Source organism: Monodelphis domestica, chromosome 8 (genome assembly GCF_027887165.1).
Source record: "Monodelphis domestica isolate mMonDom1 chromosome 8, mMonDom1.pri, whole genome shotgun sequence".
Classification (NCBI taxonomy): Eukaryota; Metazoa; Chordata; class Mammalia; order Didelphimorphia; family Didelphidae; genus Monodelphis; species Monodelphis domestica.
The window spans coordinates 68,589,514-68,607,027 of NC_077234.1; the positions used below are offsets into that span (position 1 = coordinate 68,589,514).

A 17,514-nucleotide genomic window follows, 5' to 3' on the forward strand; every position below is an offset into this window, starting at 1 on the left:
CCAAATCTTTTGAAAGAATATTTCATCAACTTATTATAAGAAGGAAAATTAAATAGTTATTTAGTGACCTTATGTTAGAGTCAAAAGAATTAAACTATTTTCTTTAATCAAATGATTACATAGCTCGCTTTTTGTGAGTCCTAAACATGGAGGAAAGATGAAGACATTTAACTTGTTTTATTCTATAAAAGAGTCCCATTTAAGCAGTGTAGGTTTTATTAGGCCAAAGTACTATCCCTAAAAAAAGCAGGTAGTATAGAATTATCTATATTGTGATGCTATATGATTGTTGTTTTTATTGTTGTTAGTGTTTTATTTTATAAAAAGGATGATGATGTCGCCGGATGAATTTAAGTGAGGCAGAATAGAACAAAGTTCTTAGCCTCACTTTGCCTTTCAGTCATCTAAGTCCAGTGGCAAGATGAAAGATCATATGACTGGTGTTGGCTTGGGAGGAAGTAGATAACCTTGTAGTCTTTGAAGTCTGATGAAGCTCTAAGCATTTCACAAAGTCTGTTTTAAGCACCATCTTGGTCACTGGAACAAATTGTCATCGTCCACCAGTTCTACCTGATTCCTATAACAGGGATAGATATCCATCAAACTCAATATCCTTTTTAGCCCATCTGACAAGACAGTTTTATTGAAGTTTGACTGTTGCACATGCTACAGCTTCTTGGAGCCACAGGTCAGAGCTGGGTGAAAGGTGGACACCAAAGATGGAAGAACAGCCCCTTTTTAGGACTCCATAAGCCCTCATACCATAAGTGTGAGTCCTCCCTACCTACCCCATATTCCCCAAATGCATGATATAGCCAGATATGGCACTAAACCATGTATAATATAATTTATATAGTATATCATATGCCATGTCCTAATAACCACTTTTAATGAAATATATACTGCAAGAGTCTATTTATTGTATGAAAGTGACCCAATAACTGTGATAGATATTTCAAGACCTCAGGAGCTAGACAGGACTGAAAAGCCTATGTTCACAAACATCTTCAGCCCCCAAGTCCATAGACAGGGTCTTAGGGTGTCACAGACTAAATTTAATGGGATTTATTAACAGATGCATCAACTGGTAAGAAAATTGATGGGTTGTGGTTAACAGACCCTATTTTCATTCAAGGCAAAAAGAATGAAAATCAAATTTGCTCTCCAGCCAAACATATAAGCAAATTCAACCAGTTTTCAAAGCTAGCTGTTTCTTTTGTTCTTTGTCAATGAAGCCTAACGGTGAAACGTGATGATGAAATTTTTCAGAGGATTCAATCAATTTTCAATATTTCAAGTTATTCAGTCTCTAAGGATACATGAGGATGTATTGGACCCAAAAAGTAATATGTTAGGTGGCAGTAGAGTATACTGAAATAGATTATATGGTTGCCAAAGGTACCTGACTCAGCACCAAGGTAATTGCATGTGGAATGAGTTAAATAAGTAGATATGTTGTCGAACATTTAAAATTTGCTATAAAAACAGTATTTAGAGGGAGCAACTAGGTAGCTCAGTAGACTAAGAACTGGGCAGGATCCTAGGTTCAAATCTAACACCAGATACTTCCTAGCTGTATGATCCTAGGTAAGTCCTTTAACCCCATTGCCTAGTCCTTACCACTCTTCTGCCTTGGAACCAACATTCAGTATTGATTCTAAGAGGGAAGGTAAAGGAATATATATATATGTATCTTCATATGTGTGTGTGTGTGTGTGTGACAGAGAGATGGGTTTTAGTGGGGGTGGAAATGTATATGTGTGTGTATTTTCCACAGGCACATACATAGATACATATATATGCACATATGCATGCATACTTTTATTTTAAGTATGTAAATGTTATGCCATTTAAAGCACATATATGCAAACATGTTTCAAATGCATATGTAAGCTTTGAATACATATGGATATATGTGAATGCAAGTGTGATTTGAATGACAGCTTGTACATTAACCACATATACTGTATTTTATATTGATTCACTTTATGAGGTTCATCACCTTTAATCATTTCACTTTTTACTTTTTTATTTTTGCCTTTTCTGAGTTTATAATTACTACTCTTGCTTGTTTGAGTTCACCTGAATCATAATAATTAATTTTGCTTTAGCTCCTTATTTGAACTCTGTGAATTGCTATATTTTATAACAGTGTCTTATAAATGAGTCTTTCTTGGGTAAGTTTTATCACTTTCTCTTCTAAGCTATTAATTATTTTCCAAGTTTTTATTTCATTTCAATTCTCCTGCTTCATTCTTGTAGGCTTTTTTATAGTTCTTATGGCTTAGCCATTTTCTTTCCCTTTCTCTGTTTGTAATTATTTTAGCATTAGTCTCTTCCTCTTGCATGATTCCTACCGCTTTATAGTTTCAATATCTTCTTTGGTTTACTCACATCTCTAATATCAGTATTGATTTGGTATTTCATGCCAGAGCCATGTTCTACTGCCTCCCACATTCTATGTATGTATGGGACGATCAAGCTTTTTATGATCTTGACATTCTTTTTCTGGGCTCCTGATGTGAACTTAATCTCCCTAGATGTCTCAGAACTCAGAATACGCTTGGGATCCATATCCCCAGTCATTTGAGTAATACTGCTTCTACGATCCCGGCACTAGCTAGTCTCTCCTGCCCTTAAATATTTTTTTGTCATCAAGAGGCTGCTCTGTTCTGTCCCTCCCCAAACTACCCCCAAAAGGTTGCTGGCATGGTCTTCCCTCTGAGAGTTTTCTTTTTCCCCTGTCATGGGGTGCCAATGCTTCTAAACCTGCTCAGCTGTCTTTGATCAAAGAATTGGAAATGGCTTGCTTCCCTGGCATTTTCTTACTTGAAGCACTAAGCCCAATAATTGAGGCCAACACACACATACACACATGCATCTTCCTATATGTATATATGATTCTTTAAAAAATATAGATGCTATTCAATTTATATGCATATGCATTTATATGTATAAACACAACATTACATATATGTACATGGATGAACATATGCTTTTAAGTATTTAGATGCTGTGACATTATAATTCACATATATACAAACATGCATACACATACATTAATGCATATATAATACATATAGATGTTTTGAATTAATATATGTGTAAGGGCATAAAATCTAAGTACTTAGAAGAAAAGTTCATCAAGGTATTTAAGTATAGGGAGAAATAGTAAAAATTTAATAGAAAGAGACTTTAATGTACCCATTTTGTAATGAAACAAATTTAACAAAAGATAATAAAGTTAGATAATTTTAGGAAGGTTAAAATGATAGCTCTCTGGAAATTAGTGAAGAATAGGAAGGAAAATGTCTATCTATTTCTGAGTAGCAATGTCACCCTTACAGAAATTGACTATATATTACAATAATGCAGTGTATCCAACCATATATTAGCCATGTATCAAACTAATGCATAAATGAAGAAATTCAAAGTATATCTCTCAATGATGTCAATGTAGTAAAATAATTTTCTGTAATGTTCATTTGAAGAAAATATTAAACACTAACTAGAAGTTAAATTGCATAATATTAATTATTTATGGGACAAAAAAACACAGAAACAATTGATAATTTAAAAAAATGAAAACAATAAGGCAATCTGTCAAAAATCTGGAGCCAAAGAAGTACTTAAGGGAAATATTTCATATCTAAACACTTTCATCAACAAAATAGGGGGAAAATCAATGAACTAGACTTGTTGCTAAAAGTAGCAAAGCAGCAAATAAAAATATTTATAGAATAATTTCTCAAACTTAAAAACAAGATGAAAAATTTGAAAGTAAAAGAAAAAAAATCAAACTAATAGTTTTTTAAAAGTAAAAAACAAACAAAAAAAAACACCCTAACTGTAACCTCATCAGATTTTTTAAAAAAGGATAGGCAAACCAAAATGTCAATATTAAAAAAGGAAGAATGAGAATCTACAACAATTGAATATGAAATTCCACATTCACAAAATAGTTTTGTTCAATTATATGTCAACAAAGGTAACAAATGAAATGAATGAATCTCTAAAAAAAAAATACTGAACTTAAGTAGAAATTTACTGTTTAACAGAAGAAGAAATAAACCATTTAAATTACTCAAATTTTAAAAAAAGACATATGAAAAATCAAAGAAAACTAGCATCAGATAGATTTACAAGTGAATTAAATAAAATATTCAAAGAACAATTCATTGTGATCTCGCATGAATTTTTTTTACAAAAATAGGAAATGAAGGGAACCTTCTATGATACAAATATGGTCTTGCTATCTAAAAGAGGGAGAAACAGAGTAGAGCAAAAAAGTTGTAAACTATATGTATTGGACATTAACATAAAATATTAAATATAATACTAAAGGCTAGAACTATCAAAATATTATTTACTAAATTGGGTTGATTCACATAAAGAAAATAAGGGTGTTTTAATATCAGGAAAACTGTACACATAGCAAGTAATAACAATTTCAATAAATATTGATAAGGCTTCTGACAAAATTCAATACCTTTTCGTATTAAAACTGCTGTTAAGAATTGAAATAAGTGAAACTTTAATTAATATAATAAACCTATCTAAAGTCAACTGTTAAAAGCATGTGTTGTGGAGAAAGCATAGAGCTCTTTCAAATAATCAGGAGAAAGGTAAGGGTGTCCATTAAAATTATAATTATTTGATATAGGGCTAGAAGTACTGGCTATAGCAATAATATGAAAGAATAAATTTGAAGGAAAACAGAAATTGAAAACTATTACTTTTCACAAATAGCAAAATGATCTCCTTAGATACTTTTTAAGAACCAATTAAAATTAATTGAAACAATAACCCTAGGACAGTTGCCATATATGCAACAAAGTCTTAATAATCAATAACTGTGATAAAACATTTCTTCATATTGCTGGTAAGATATAATATCAACAATGCAAGGAGAAAAAGAGAAATTCAATGAAAAAAGTACAGATTTTCTTCTTACTCTAAGACACACATAAAAACTATAAGAATACACTATAAAACTTCCTTTAAAGGAATAAAGGCAAAAATAAATAATTAGAGAAATATTCATTCCTCATGATATCACACAAATATAATAATTTAATCACATTTGTTTGACAAAAAAGATTTGGGAAGTTATTTCCTAATTTGTCAGACTGCTCTTATGATACTAGAAATAATTGTTCTTTTAATGTTCGCATTCACATACAAATCATGTTTACTTGCAAATGTAATAATATTTATAATAATTATAATGTTATATAAATTAAGTTAATTATTCAATGCCATAGCAATAAAATTACTAAAGAATTATCATAGAGAACTAGGAGATGTACTAATGAAATGCATTTGGAGGGGCAAAAGACAAATGGCAAATGAATAAATAATGAAATAAAGGAGCCTGAATAGTAACAGATGAATGACACTACAAATAAAGTATTCATCAAAACTATTTGGTACCAGTTAAAGTACTAGAAAAGTCAATCAGTGAGACAGAAACAGAAAAAAAAAAATAGAGGCACAGTGTTTTATAAACCCCTAAACCAGAACTACTGAAGTAAGAGATTGCTACTTCACAAAAGTTCCTGGAAAACATGAAAAGTAAGGTAGCAGAAATTGGGTTTTGAATAGAACTTCATTTTAATTACCAAGATAAAATTCAAATAGATATGTGATGGATATATTAATGCAATTTCTTCCTTTCTTCTCTCTCTCTCCTTCCCTCCTTTCTTCCTTCCTTCCTCACAAAGGGAATTTGTATTGTTTGACTAAATGTGTTCCTAATGGATTTTGTTTTTCTTGCCTTTTCAAGAATTAGGGAAGGGGTTTACGGAGAGATCGGTGAGAGAAAGCAGAATTAAAAATAAAATTTAATTTAATTTAATTAAAAATGCATTTCATAAGATTATTAAAGATAGATAGACCTCCATTAAAAATGTTCCATTCTAAGAACATTTTTTACCCTTACAAATTTGACAGAAAAGTATAAAGAATACAGAATACCAGTGTGCTTTTTGTTCTGTTTTATTTTGTTTTATTTGTAATGGACACATCAAGTGAGAATATCATAGGAAAATCAAAGGATATTTAATAAAATTCATTCTTATAACTTTAAGGGCAAGCAAGAAATATCTTCAGACTAGTACACTTAAGAAAAGACAAGTGTAAGTCAAAAGGATGAGCAAGAATGGGCAGATTACAATATTCACTCTTGGAAAATGCAACCAAATTTATGAGATCACAAATTTAAATTTCATTTATTTCATTTATTTATTTGTTTGTTTGCTTGTTCATTTATTTATTTATTTATTTTAGGTGGGGATTGGGAGTGAATTTTTGTTGTAATTGGAGAGAATTCTGAAGAGCAAAAACCCTCCACCAGTGTAGTTTTGCTGCAATTTAGAATCTTGGAGAGTTCCTTAGGAAATCAGATAAGTAAAAATGACTTGCTAAGAGTCGTTTCATCAGAACTAAGTCAAAATTGAGCCTTGAATCCAAGTTTTTGAGACATTGAGACTTATTCTCTATCTTCTACATCATGTTGATTCACATTTGAGTGCTTATAAATAGATAAGTTCCTCCCAAAAGAATGCCAACTCTGGAGGAAGGGACAATCTCATTCTTGTCTTTATATTCCCAAAACCTAAAACAGTCCTTTAAATAATACTACACACTTAGTAAATACATTTTGGATGAATGGATATTGACTGAGTTCCACATATTCCACATAACCCTCTAGGCAAAGAATTTTGGCTTTTCAAAATTCCTCAAGAGCTTATAAAAATATTTGTATAATGTTTCCCAAGTCTTGTTCTGACTACCACCAAACAAACAACTACAACTGTTCAAGAGATCAAACGAGAAAAATAAAAGTATTGGAGCAGGAAAATATTTTTAAATTGTTCCTTATTAAGGAAACATTTTATTTTTCTTCTTGCAAAACAGAGAAGGAAGAGGTTGTCATTAAGAAATCCAATAGCAAAATGATTACATTTTGTGGTTACAGAGCCCATGGATTGGGAGAGCTAATAAACTATTTCCTCCAATTTTCACTGAGCTTCTTAAGAAAGCTGGTTTTTACCAAATAAGGCAATATGATAAAAAAAAAAAAGGTCCTAGATCTGGAATCAGAACAACTAGGACTGACTCTTGGATTGGAAATGTAAATGTTATACAGCTGGTATAATCATGCATATGCTATTTAACCTCTTTGATCAGGTTTCCTCATATGTAGTAGTAGTAGTCTCTCGGTAATGGAGGATGACGATTGTCTTTGTGCGTTTTCATCTGTGATGTAGATGAATGTGCACAAAGATACTTGTGCGTGAAGGAGATTTAAGTGGAAAAGCCGATGCACAGAGACAGTCCCACTCTCTCAGCGTTGGAAGCCTGAATCCAGTGGCACGAAAAGTCGTTACACCTGGAGACTTCCTCAGCTGCATTGGATGGCCATGTTGTCCTTGGTGCTCCCACACGCCCTAAGCACTCCACAGTGCTTTGCTGTGCTCATCTGTAAAGTGGGGATAATAGCACTTCAGTATAGCTAATGAACATATGAAAATCTAGGTGGCACAATGAATAGAATATGAGGCCTGGAGTCAGGAAGACTCTTCTACCTGAGTTCAAATCAGACCTCGGACCCTTACTAGTTGTGTGAGCCGATTTACCTCAGTTTCCTCATCTGTAAAATGAGCTGGAGAAAGAAATGTCAAACCATTCCAGAGTCTTTGCCAAGAAAACCCTTAATGGGGTCATGAAAAGTAGGATAGTTGAATAATAACCAAATATTTATAAAGCACCTTAAAATTTGAAAAGCACTTCATAAACATCTCATTTTATCCTCAGTACATAATTAGAAGAAAGAAGTTATTGTTATCCCCATTTTACAAATGAGGAAATTAAGACAAACAGAGGCTAAGTGATTTGTCCAGTGTCACAGAGTAAGTATCTGATATTGGATTCTAATTTAGGTTTTCCTGACTCCAAGTCCAGAGCTCTATATATCACATCACTTAAAGCCTAACTTCCTCAAAGGGTTGTTAGGTGGAAACTACTTTGGAAATCTTATAATGCTAAATAATTGTAATTAAAATGTGTATACAATCGAACCTAATGGACTTCTCTACTATCAGCAATGCAATGATCCAGGACAATCCTGAAGGACTTATGAGAAAGATGTGCTCTACAACCGGAGAAAGAACTGTGGGAGTAGAAACGTAGAAGAAAAACACATGTTTGATCACATGATTCAATGGAGATATGATTGAAGATGTTGACTTTAAATGATCACTCTATTGCAAATATTGATAATATGGAAATAGGTTTTGATAAATGATATATGTAAAAATGTGTATAAAAAACTCTACACACTGTCTGAAAAATATGCAACTTTAGAGGTTATGTGCCATCTCAATCACAGTGATATTATGAGATTATATGCAAATCCATTCTTATTTTAGCCCTTTAAGTGTCCGTGTTTTAATTGGTTTAGTTAATTCCTCCATCATCCCAGTTTACAAGCTCCTTATGATTTGATGTTCTTGAGTCATTTCAGTTCTGTGCCCATTTTCTTATGTCCATATGTTCTTTTATTTTTGAACCCATTTGGAATTAGCTCATCAGAAATACTGGAAAAGTTTACCATTTTCTTTTACAGCTCATTTTATTGTTGAGGAAACTGAGGCAACAAGGGTTAATGCCAGGGTCCTACTGCTATTGAGTATATAAGGCTGTAATTAAACTTGGGTCTTCTTGATTCCAAGGCTTGTGCTCTATACACTGCACCACCTAGCTACCCTAATATTATTAGGAAGATTTCAAAGAGTTTTAGTGACTGCAAAATGTGGTCAAATTGGTGAATAGCTGGGTTGCTTCTTGAATAGATGTTATCTATGACCAAAACATGAAGCCTTTTCTGCTTGTAAGGACATGCCAATGCTTGTGTCTGGCTGACACTGATGTTGAGAACAGAGGGCTTCCCTAACAAGAGATATTGGAGGAAGACTATAGTGGAGAATTGGAATATCCATATTTCATGAAATGTAAATATATATGAAAAGAATCATCTTAAGGTAATTGATAGAGGACAAGCCTTAGAAGACATGGACTCAAATCCTGACCATTACATTTAATCATTTTGTAATTATGAACAAGTAACATGACATCTTGATGTAGGTGAACTGACTTTCCTAGAAGTAATTTCCCTGCCAGGAGTTCTCTCAATAGTCATGAAATCTCCAGTCAAAACAAAAAACAAGAAGAATAAAAATTAAATACAATGATTTAGGGGAGGGGGAGGGGAAAAGATACAACAGGAAAAATTGTACTCCTTTTAATAGCTATAAAATTATAGATCTAAAGCTTGGAGGGGGCCTCTGAAGCCACAGAATAGAGATATTTCACTTCTCTGGAAACTGAGGTTGAGGTTAAATTATTTACTTGTTTCCAAGCTAAAAGGAGTTAGTATATGTCAAAGGCAGGATTGAAACCCAGTTTCTCTGACTCGTATCTGCTCTAAAAAATCTCCTTAAACAATTAGTTAAATCATATTCCAACGGATTCTGATTTCATCATTGTGGGTGCTCCTTCTATGGAATTATATTTGTGCTTTAATTGCTAGTTTACATATGTTACTATCATTGAAAAAAGAATTATTTTGTATTGACCTTCTCACGATTTGTCTTTCCAAATTTATGTAGGTCATGGGATAAATATCACACAAGTCAATTGCTACCAAGTTCATAGGTAAAGTAATTCCTACTTTGGTATGACTTCTAAAATTCCTGCTCCATACTCCACTGCTATCCAGAAGTAATGATGGCCGCTGATTGCTTGGTGTTAGCCTAATTTTACCTCGAATCAGTCCTGCTACACTATTTCCTGGCAATCTCCACACCACATTGCCATACTTTCATTCTGTTCTCCAATTCTAGCTCTAAGAATAGCAAGTAAATAAACAGTACCATTTTGGAAAGGATTTGGCAATAACTTGATACATGACTCCAGTCCCTGGATTCTGACCAACCCCCCCCCTCTCTCTCTCTTTTTGCTTATATTCTAATGGAGAATTAAAGTCTCTTGAAGGCAAGAAATGTCTTATTTCTTTGAATTTGTATCCTTACCACTTAGCACATCTCCTGGTAGAAAACATGCATTTAATGAATGCTTTTCATTCATCCATTCATTTATTCCCTTTGAAGAAAACTAGGGTCATTTTTCATACCTCGGGTCAAAGAAATGCTTGTTCAGAGAATTAATGCTTTATCAAATAAAAATGTTTCTTCATGTCAGTGAATGCTCCTGGGAAGAAATTCAGATTTTATAGGTGCTCAGGGCTATGGAATTGCTCACATGAGTGTCAGAATATTCCAACAGACAGTTCCCACTCACTGAAAAAAACAGTTTCATACAATTTAGGATTCACTAGCCAAACTTTTCACCCATGGCTGGGGTAATATTTTTATTCTGTGGGAAACATTTAAGCACTCTCATGGTTGAGAATGTTATTGCATTTTTATCTCCTTTTGTCCTTGCCCTGAAACCAAAAAATGTTCAATACTGAAGCCAGTTCTCAGGAACTAGAACTTAAGGAGCCAGAGTCAAGTCATCAAAATGAATAGCAAATGCATTAATTTAACTCAGCCAAAGGAAAACATTTCAAGAGGGGCTAGAATGTAGAAAGTCTACAGAGGAAAATGCAACAGAATTCAGTACTGGATTGTGGGTGGAAAGCATTCACTCTTTGAAGGCAAACATGCAAAGTCAGTGCTGGTTTGGGATCTGAAAAGGTCACTTGGGCAATCTCATTGCCTTCAGGTAAAATCACAGGAAACCATCTCAGGAAAAGATGTTTGTTTCTTATTTGACATTTGTTTCTGATCATGTTTTACTTACTGAAATAGAGTGGGTCAACATCAAAGTTCAGGCTAAATTACTGGGCAGAACAGATTTGATCAACTTATCTTCCAAGGCTATTAGAATGACAAAAAGCCAACTGAAGGATTGAAGCTGACATATTTATTACATTTCTCACATCCTTCCCCTTCTGTCTATTCTCACCCCCTCAGCCCTACCTGGTACTATGTGGATCATTACAGTAGCCTCCTAAAAGGAATCCATTTTCTATCCATTTTCCACAACTTTGCTAAATGGATCCAAGTTCAACCATTTCATGCCTCACTCAAAAATGGGCAATGGTTCCTATTTCCATTAAGATCACACACAAAATGCTCATCCTCATATTGAAAGCCTACCACCATCAGGCCACCATCCACTTTCTTAGTCTTATTCATAGTACTGTCCTTCCCATGGTCTTGATTCCAGGTAAACAGACCTACTAAATAATTGCCATGCATGGAATTCTTTCTTCTACCTCTAGTTTTCTGCATAAGGGGTTCCCTTGTTGGAATGAATTTACCTCCATTTTGTAAAATCTCTAGCTTCTTTGAGACCAGAGCTCAGATGCTACTTCTTTCGTGATGGCTTTTCTGATCCCTCTAGTTATTAGCATTCTGTCTTTCCTTTGTTATTTTTTTATGTTATTTAATGTATTAGGTTGACATGCATTTCTGTTACAGATACTTTGTGGCTATTTTGTCTTACCTTAGTAGAAAATATGCGCTCCTTGAAAGCAGAGACTGGCATCTTGGTTTATTTGCTATCTATCTCTGTCTCTTTATATGTGTGTGTATATTACACACACACACATATCTATACCTTCTCTATCTCTATCTCTATGTATATATACATATATATATATATTAGTCATCTAATATGAATTTGTTAAATTGCTTTGAATGGAATTGTATCCCCACATTATAATTGCCATTTGGCGCGGAAGGAGCTGAGATAATATTTCCTGGTCCAATTATTTTTGCTGAATAAATTGGATCAATGTGCAGAGATCCAACCAGTTGCTTATGTACTCACTTTAAAAATGGTTTATCTGGTGAGCAGTGTAGTCATAACATCTTTCTGTCTTACATAAGATGCCCCCGTGGCCAAAGGCATGAGAGCTAGTTAGATTCTTTCTCTAGCCAAAATATGCTGTGGTGGCTTGGACAAAGAGCAAATATTTGGCTGATTTTCCTTAAATTTATTTTATCTCTTCTTTTAAAACTGAAGGAATTTCTTCTAATAGGAAAAGCTTAAAAAGCTGTTCTTCCCCTTATTTATATATCAGTTAAATTATTATTTCTTAAAGAGAAAATAACTTGATGTTAGATCAAGTAAAAGACGTCTTCTCTTTAAGAAATAGAGGTACACCTATTTGACTTGAAGCTTTCCCTGCTTCTGGAATGTTACTTTTATGACTGTGGCCATGTGATAAAGATTGTTTTCTATTGCTGCTTCAAAACTTTTTCCTGTTTAAATGTTTGTGAAATGGTTTGTTCTGGCTAGAATATGAGCTTTTCTGGAAATTGGTACTGCGGGCTACCCTTTTCTAGCAGTCTGTATTAGGAGAATTTTGTAAAAGTTGCCTGTTGCTGAGGGCAACCCCAGTTACTAAGGGGTCTAACCTAGAAGAGGTTAACTACAATGTAACCCATACACTGAAGTAGATACAGGTACAGAAGACGTAAGACACTCAATGAGGAAAGATGGTTCATTTGTTGAAAATTATTTCATTCCGATCAAATGAGATGAAAGGATCAATGGATTCATAGATGAATGAAAAAGCATGGTTTAAGTATTCACCATGTATAAAGTACTATGGCAAATGTTGGGGATATAAACACACACACACACACACACACACACACACACACACACACAAAAGCCACGTCCAACTCTTTGTGACCTAATTGAGGTTTTCTTGGCAAAGATCCTAGAGTGGTTTGCCATTTTCTTCTCCAATTCATTTTACAAATGAGGAAGCTAAGGCAAAGAGGATTAAGTGACTTGCCCAGGGTCACATAGCTAACAAGTATCTGAGGCTTCAGAATCCAAGTTCAGTACTCTAGCAACTGTACCACCTAGCTGCAATCCAGCTAATAGTTAAACAGTACTTTAAATTTGAAAAAGTACTTTACATATGTTATCTCATTTGATCCTCATAACTATGTATTACTCTTATCCCAATTTGGCAGATGAGCAATCTGAGGCTGTGAGAAGTTAAGGGACTTGAGCAAAGTTATACAACTAATAAATGGAGTAAGATTCAAACTCAGGCCTCCCTAATTCAAAATCTAGTGTGCTCTTTGTTGTGCTACAGACTTCAAACCCTGCTGTTCAGTCATTTTTTATGTTTCTGTTTCTTTGTGTTTGTATTTGGTGTGTTCTTATCAAAAATACTGGAATGGTTTGCAATTTCTTTCTCAATCTCATTTGATGGATGAGAAAACTGAGGCAAATAGGGTTAAGTGACTTATCCAGGGTCATATTAGCTAGGATCTGAGACCAGATTTGAAATCACTTGACTTGAGACCCATCACTCACACATACTGATTGTTTTAAGCCTTGTTCTCCCTATCCTGTACCAGTTGGAATTATAATAGCAAATCAACATCCTGATGAGCAGAGAATCTTCAACCTATTCTATATTTATTTATTTATTTTTGTCTAAACCAGCCTGGTGGCCATCTGCTCTCAGAGCTTTTTCTATTAGGGCTCAAGAGTTCAAATAGTTAATTAGTTTCAGCCTACTGCTGCTCAGAACTTCTGTATTCAAGTGATCCATTATCCTTAGCCCTGATAGCAGTAGAGACGACAGATATGTGTGCATGACCATACCTGATGACTTTCCCTTCTATGTTCTATTCATTCCTCTGTCTTAAGCACCCATTAGGTTCTCTAGATAATTTTCTCACATAGCTGAGGATATGAGATATGTAAAAACAGTCTGAAATTCTAAATGATGGTTGAAAATGAAGTCTATAATTCTCTAGGAAAATGCAGGTGAGTTATATGTAAAACCCCAGAATTTTAAGGATCAAATGAAGCAGGCAAAAAAGAAAAATCAACGGTTTCTAAACAATAAATCAAAAACTAAGTATTCAAGGAATATCTAATGAGTGTTCAAGCTTCTGAAAGAAGTCATTGGAAGCTACTGAATATCGAGGTGCCTCCTCAGGAGCTCATGGTCTGCTTAGGACTCTATTATTAGAAGTGTGCCAATAGTTAAAGGGAAGAATGATGATAGCTACCAGTTACAGGGCACTTTACAGTTTTCAAAGCCCTTTACATATAGTATCTCATTTAAATAATAGTTTACAGTGGGGAATATACATAAATAAAATAATGACAATATAAAATATAGAGAAGAATGTAGTAGAAAATAAATTCCAAAATGTAGGATGATAAAAATATCTATTACATCCTCTGAGCAGACTCATGAAATCTAACTTCAGATTTAATTCAGTAGGGCAGAAGAGACCATTTAGATTTTTTTTTTTATTCCGGGTGAAATCAAAATGGTTTTTAGGGAATACTATGGCTGTAATGCCAGTAATGGATTGTTTGTCAACTAGAAAATGGTTTCTTTCATTCAGATAAGAGGATCTGGATTTGAATCAGAGTCACTGAGAATGGAAAGGAAGGAACAAGTATGAGAGCCATAGAGAAAAGAAGATAGACATTACTTAGTGACTGAATATGAGGTATGAAGAAGAAATATGATTCATCAGTGACTCCATGGTTTTGACTGTCAGTGATAGAGAGTATGGTGGAGCACTGACAAACATAAAGAAGTCTAAAAGGGAGCTTTTTTTTAGAGAAAGATGATGACTTCTATTTTGTACTTAGTGAATCTGAGTTTGAAGTAGGACCTTTCATGGGAAATGCCTAGGACCCAGTTGGAAGTAACAGAAACAATGAATAGCTGAAGTTCTAATGAAAGCACCATTATTGCCTGATGGTTTCCTATCCCAGGATGCTTGAAAAAAGCACTGGATTTTGGAGTTAGAAGATTTGCATTGGAATTCCAGCTTGTATTGGCTTTACTCTGTTTCACAACTCATTTATCTTTTATGTGCCTCACTTTCTTCATCTATATATTTTAAGAGATTAGACTAACTGCTCTCTAGGTTTGCTTTTAGCTTTGAATCCTGTCATGCTATCTAAAGACTGTGGGACCTCATCCTTCAGTTAGCTTTATAAGTGTTGATATCTGTTCATTTATCACTTTTCCTGATGTTTTCCCCTTTCCTATCTCTAATTTTTGTTCATTTGTTTTGGGAGGATATCATCCCATCATACTTAAGTTACTTCCTGCTCTCTGTCAATGTGTGTGCCTATTTACTACCCTAATTATAAAGTTCTTAAGTTTCTTCAGTCCTTAAGTATCCCAAGTACTTTAGGTAACTTGGTACTTCAAGTATTTTTGAAATATTAATTATCCTAGTTATCACATTCTTGTGTAGTAATATAATCAGTTTAACAGTGTTTCCCTTGAAAAGCTTAAATATATGTTTTGTATCATAGACATTTTAAGTATACTGGTTATTACTTTCCCATGTAGGAATGTGTCTAGTTTAAGTGAGTCCCTTGAGTTTTTCCTTTTCTGTTTTCCTTTCTTATGCTTCTCTTGTGTGTCAAATTTGATCATCCAGTTTTCTTTTCAGTTCTGGTCATTTCTGAACAAGAATGCCTGGACTGTTCATTTATCGCTGAACATTCAAACCCATTCTTCTGGATTTCTTATTTTTTTTAAGCCCTTACCTTCCATCTTAGAGTCAATACACAGTATTGGTTCTAAGGCAGAAGAATGGTAAGGGCTAGGCAATGGGGGTTCAAATGATTTGCCCAGAGTCACACAGCTGGGAAGTGTCTGAGGCCAGATTTGAACATAGGACCTCCTGTCTCTAGGCCTGGCTCTCAATCCACAGAGCTACCAGCTGCCCCCTTTTGGATTTCTCAAGTTGACAACAATGCAAAAGTAGTAATGAATGAAAATTACTATAGTATACATTACCATTAGGATTAATGGTCAGTGCTACTTATGGTAGAAAAATCATTGAGACTTAAACAATTACCTTCTTCATGTTTCACCAAAACACTGGAAAACTACTTTTGTAGATACAGACTCTAAGATGTAAAATAATTCCTATTTTGACCTAAATGGTCAAAAATGGCATCTTTCCCTACTGTGATGAAAATGTTTACAGGAGTTTAGGGGTGGGGTAGGGATTCTAACTATGATAGATTTAAAACTTTCATTAAACTTAGGTTATCTTTCTTTAGCTAATAGAAACTGAAATAGAGAAGGTAAACTGAGGAAAACTATTTCTTCTTGCAATGACTGCTCTACTCTTTGGCTTTGACTAGAGAGAGCTGCTACAGGAACCTGATGCTGCTTATTTGTAATGGAGGTACAAATGAGAGATACTGAGGGATGCTGGTACATAGATGCTGCCACACAGGGGAACTGCTCTGGGGAATGCTTTGGGGTTTGCCTACTGATCCCTACTGATGGCTGATGGATCAGTATATCTTTCTAACCTCCTTTGCCCTTCATTCCCTCTCTTCTCCAACCCTCTCCTCCCTTTGCCTCCCTCACCTCCCAATTCTTCTTGAAGCCTTTAGCTTCTCCCCCCACCCTTGAGTAAACTATAAAGATATTCTTTTCTTTTCCTTTTTCAAGTCAAGGGGTTTATTGGGATAACAGGATGGGAAAATGAGGTGAGAGGGATGAGGATTTCCCTAAACTACAAGGAGAATTTAGGAGGGGTTGAGGAAATAGTCCAGTCACAAACTATGACTCTAAGACAATTAGGGAGATGGAGGACAACAGCTTTTTAATCTTCTTTCTTCTTCCTCACAAAATCAGCAAGGTCTCTCAGCTTAATTTCTGAAGCCCCCCCCCCCATGGGTCCTTCAGTCTGAGACAACTCCTCAAGAGAGAAAACAAAGTTCAGTCTCTCAGTTTCTCCTGGCCAGCTCAACTTTTAAATAGACCACCAACTCAAAAGCCAAGTTTCTACTTCTTGTCAATTTCAACTGTCCAAAACCAGAGAACCCCAAAACCAAGTCAGCCCCACCAGGGTCTTTCAGCCAGGTTCAACCTCCAGATAGAGTGACTCCAAGTCCCCTCCCCCTGGTCAGCTCAACTGCCAACTCCTGGGAACATTTCGTTTTGGAAACTGAAACGGAAATAGAGTAAGCAAACTGAGGAAAACTATTTCTTCTTGCAATGACTGTTCTACTCTTTGGCTGTGACTAGAGAGAGCTGCTACAGGAACCTGATGCTGCTTATTTGTAGTGGAGGTAGAAATGAGAGATGCTGAGGGATGCTGGTACACAGATGCATCTTGGTTTACAAGTTCTCTCTCTCTCTCCATGCCTCTACCACAATACTTAGATTTTTTTTCTTATTTGATCTAGATTTTGAAAACTTAAGGAAAACTAGCCTACCAATTGTTAGCATAGTGAGACGCACACTGGATTTGAAGTCATTCCTGGCTTCTGCTATTCCTTAGCAAAATGACTGTAGTCATGATAATTTACCTAGGACTTCATTATGAAATGATATTGTACAACTAGATCATCTAGCAGCACTGAATTCTATGAGTCTTAAACCTAGGAATCAGTACTTAAGGAAATAAC

The 17,514-nt window shown here is 34.7% G+C and overlaps 1 long non-coding RNA gene across 2 annotated transcripts in view; it reads right to left on the reverse strand.

Moving 5' to 3' along the window:
- Positions 1-6,862: 6,862 nt before the first annotated feature.
- The window catches only part of LOC103104383 (uncharacterized), a 63,027-nt gene continuing 52,375 nt past the window's right edge, over positions 6,863-17,514 (reverse strand). For both annotated transcript variants that reach the window (XR_008914234.1, XR_008914233.1), the window contains exon 3: positions 6,863-7,483. This is a non-coding gene — a long non-coding RNA (uncharacterized LOC103104383). The remainder of the gene's footprint in view (positions 7,484-17,514) is intronic.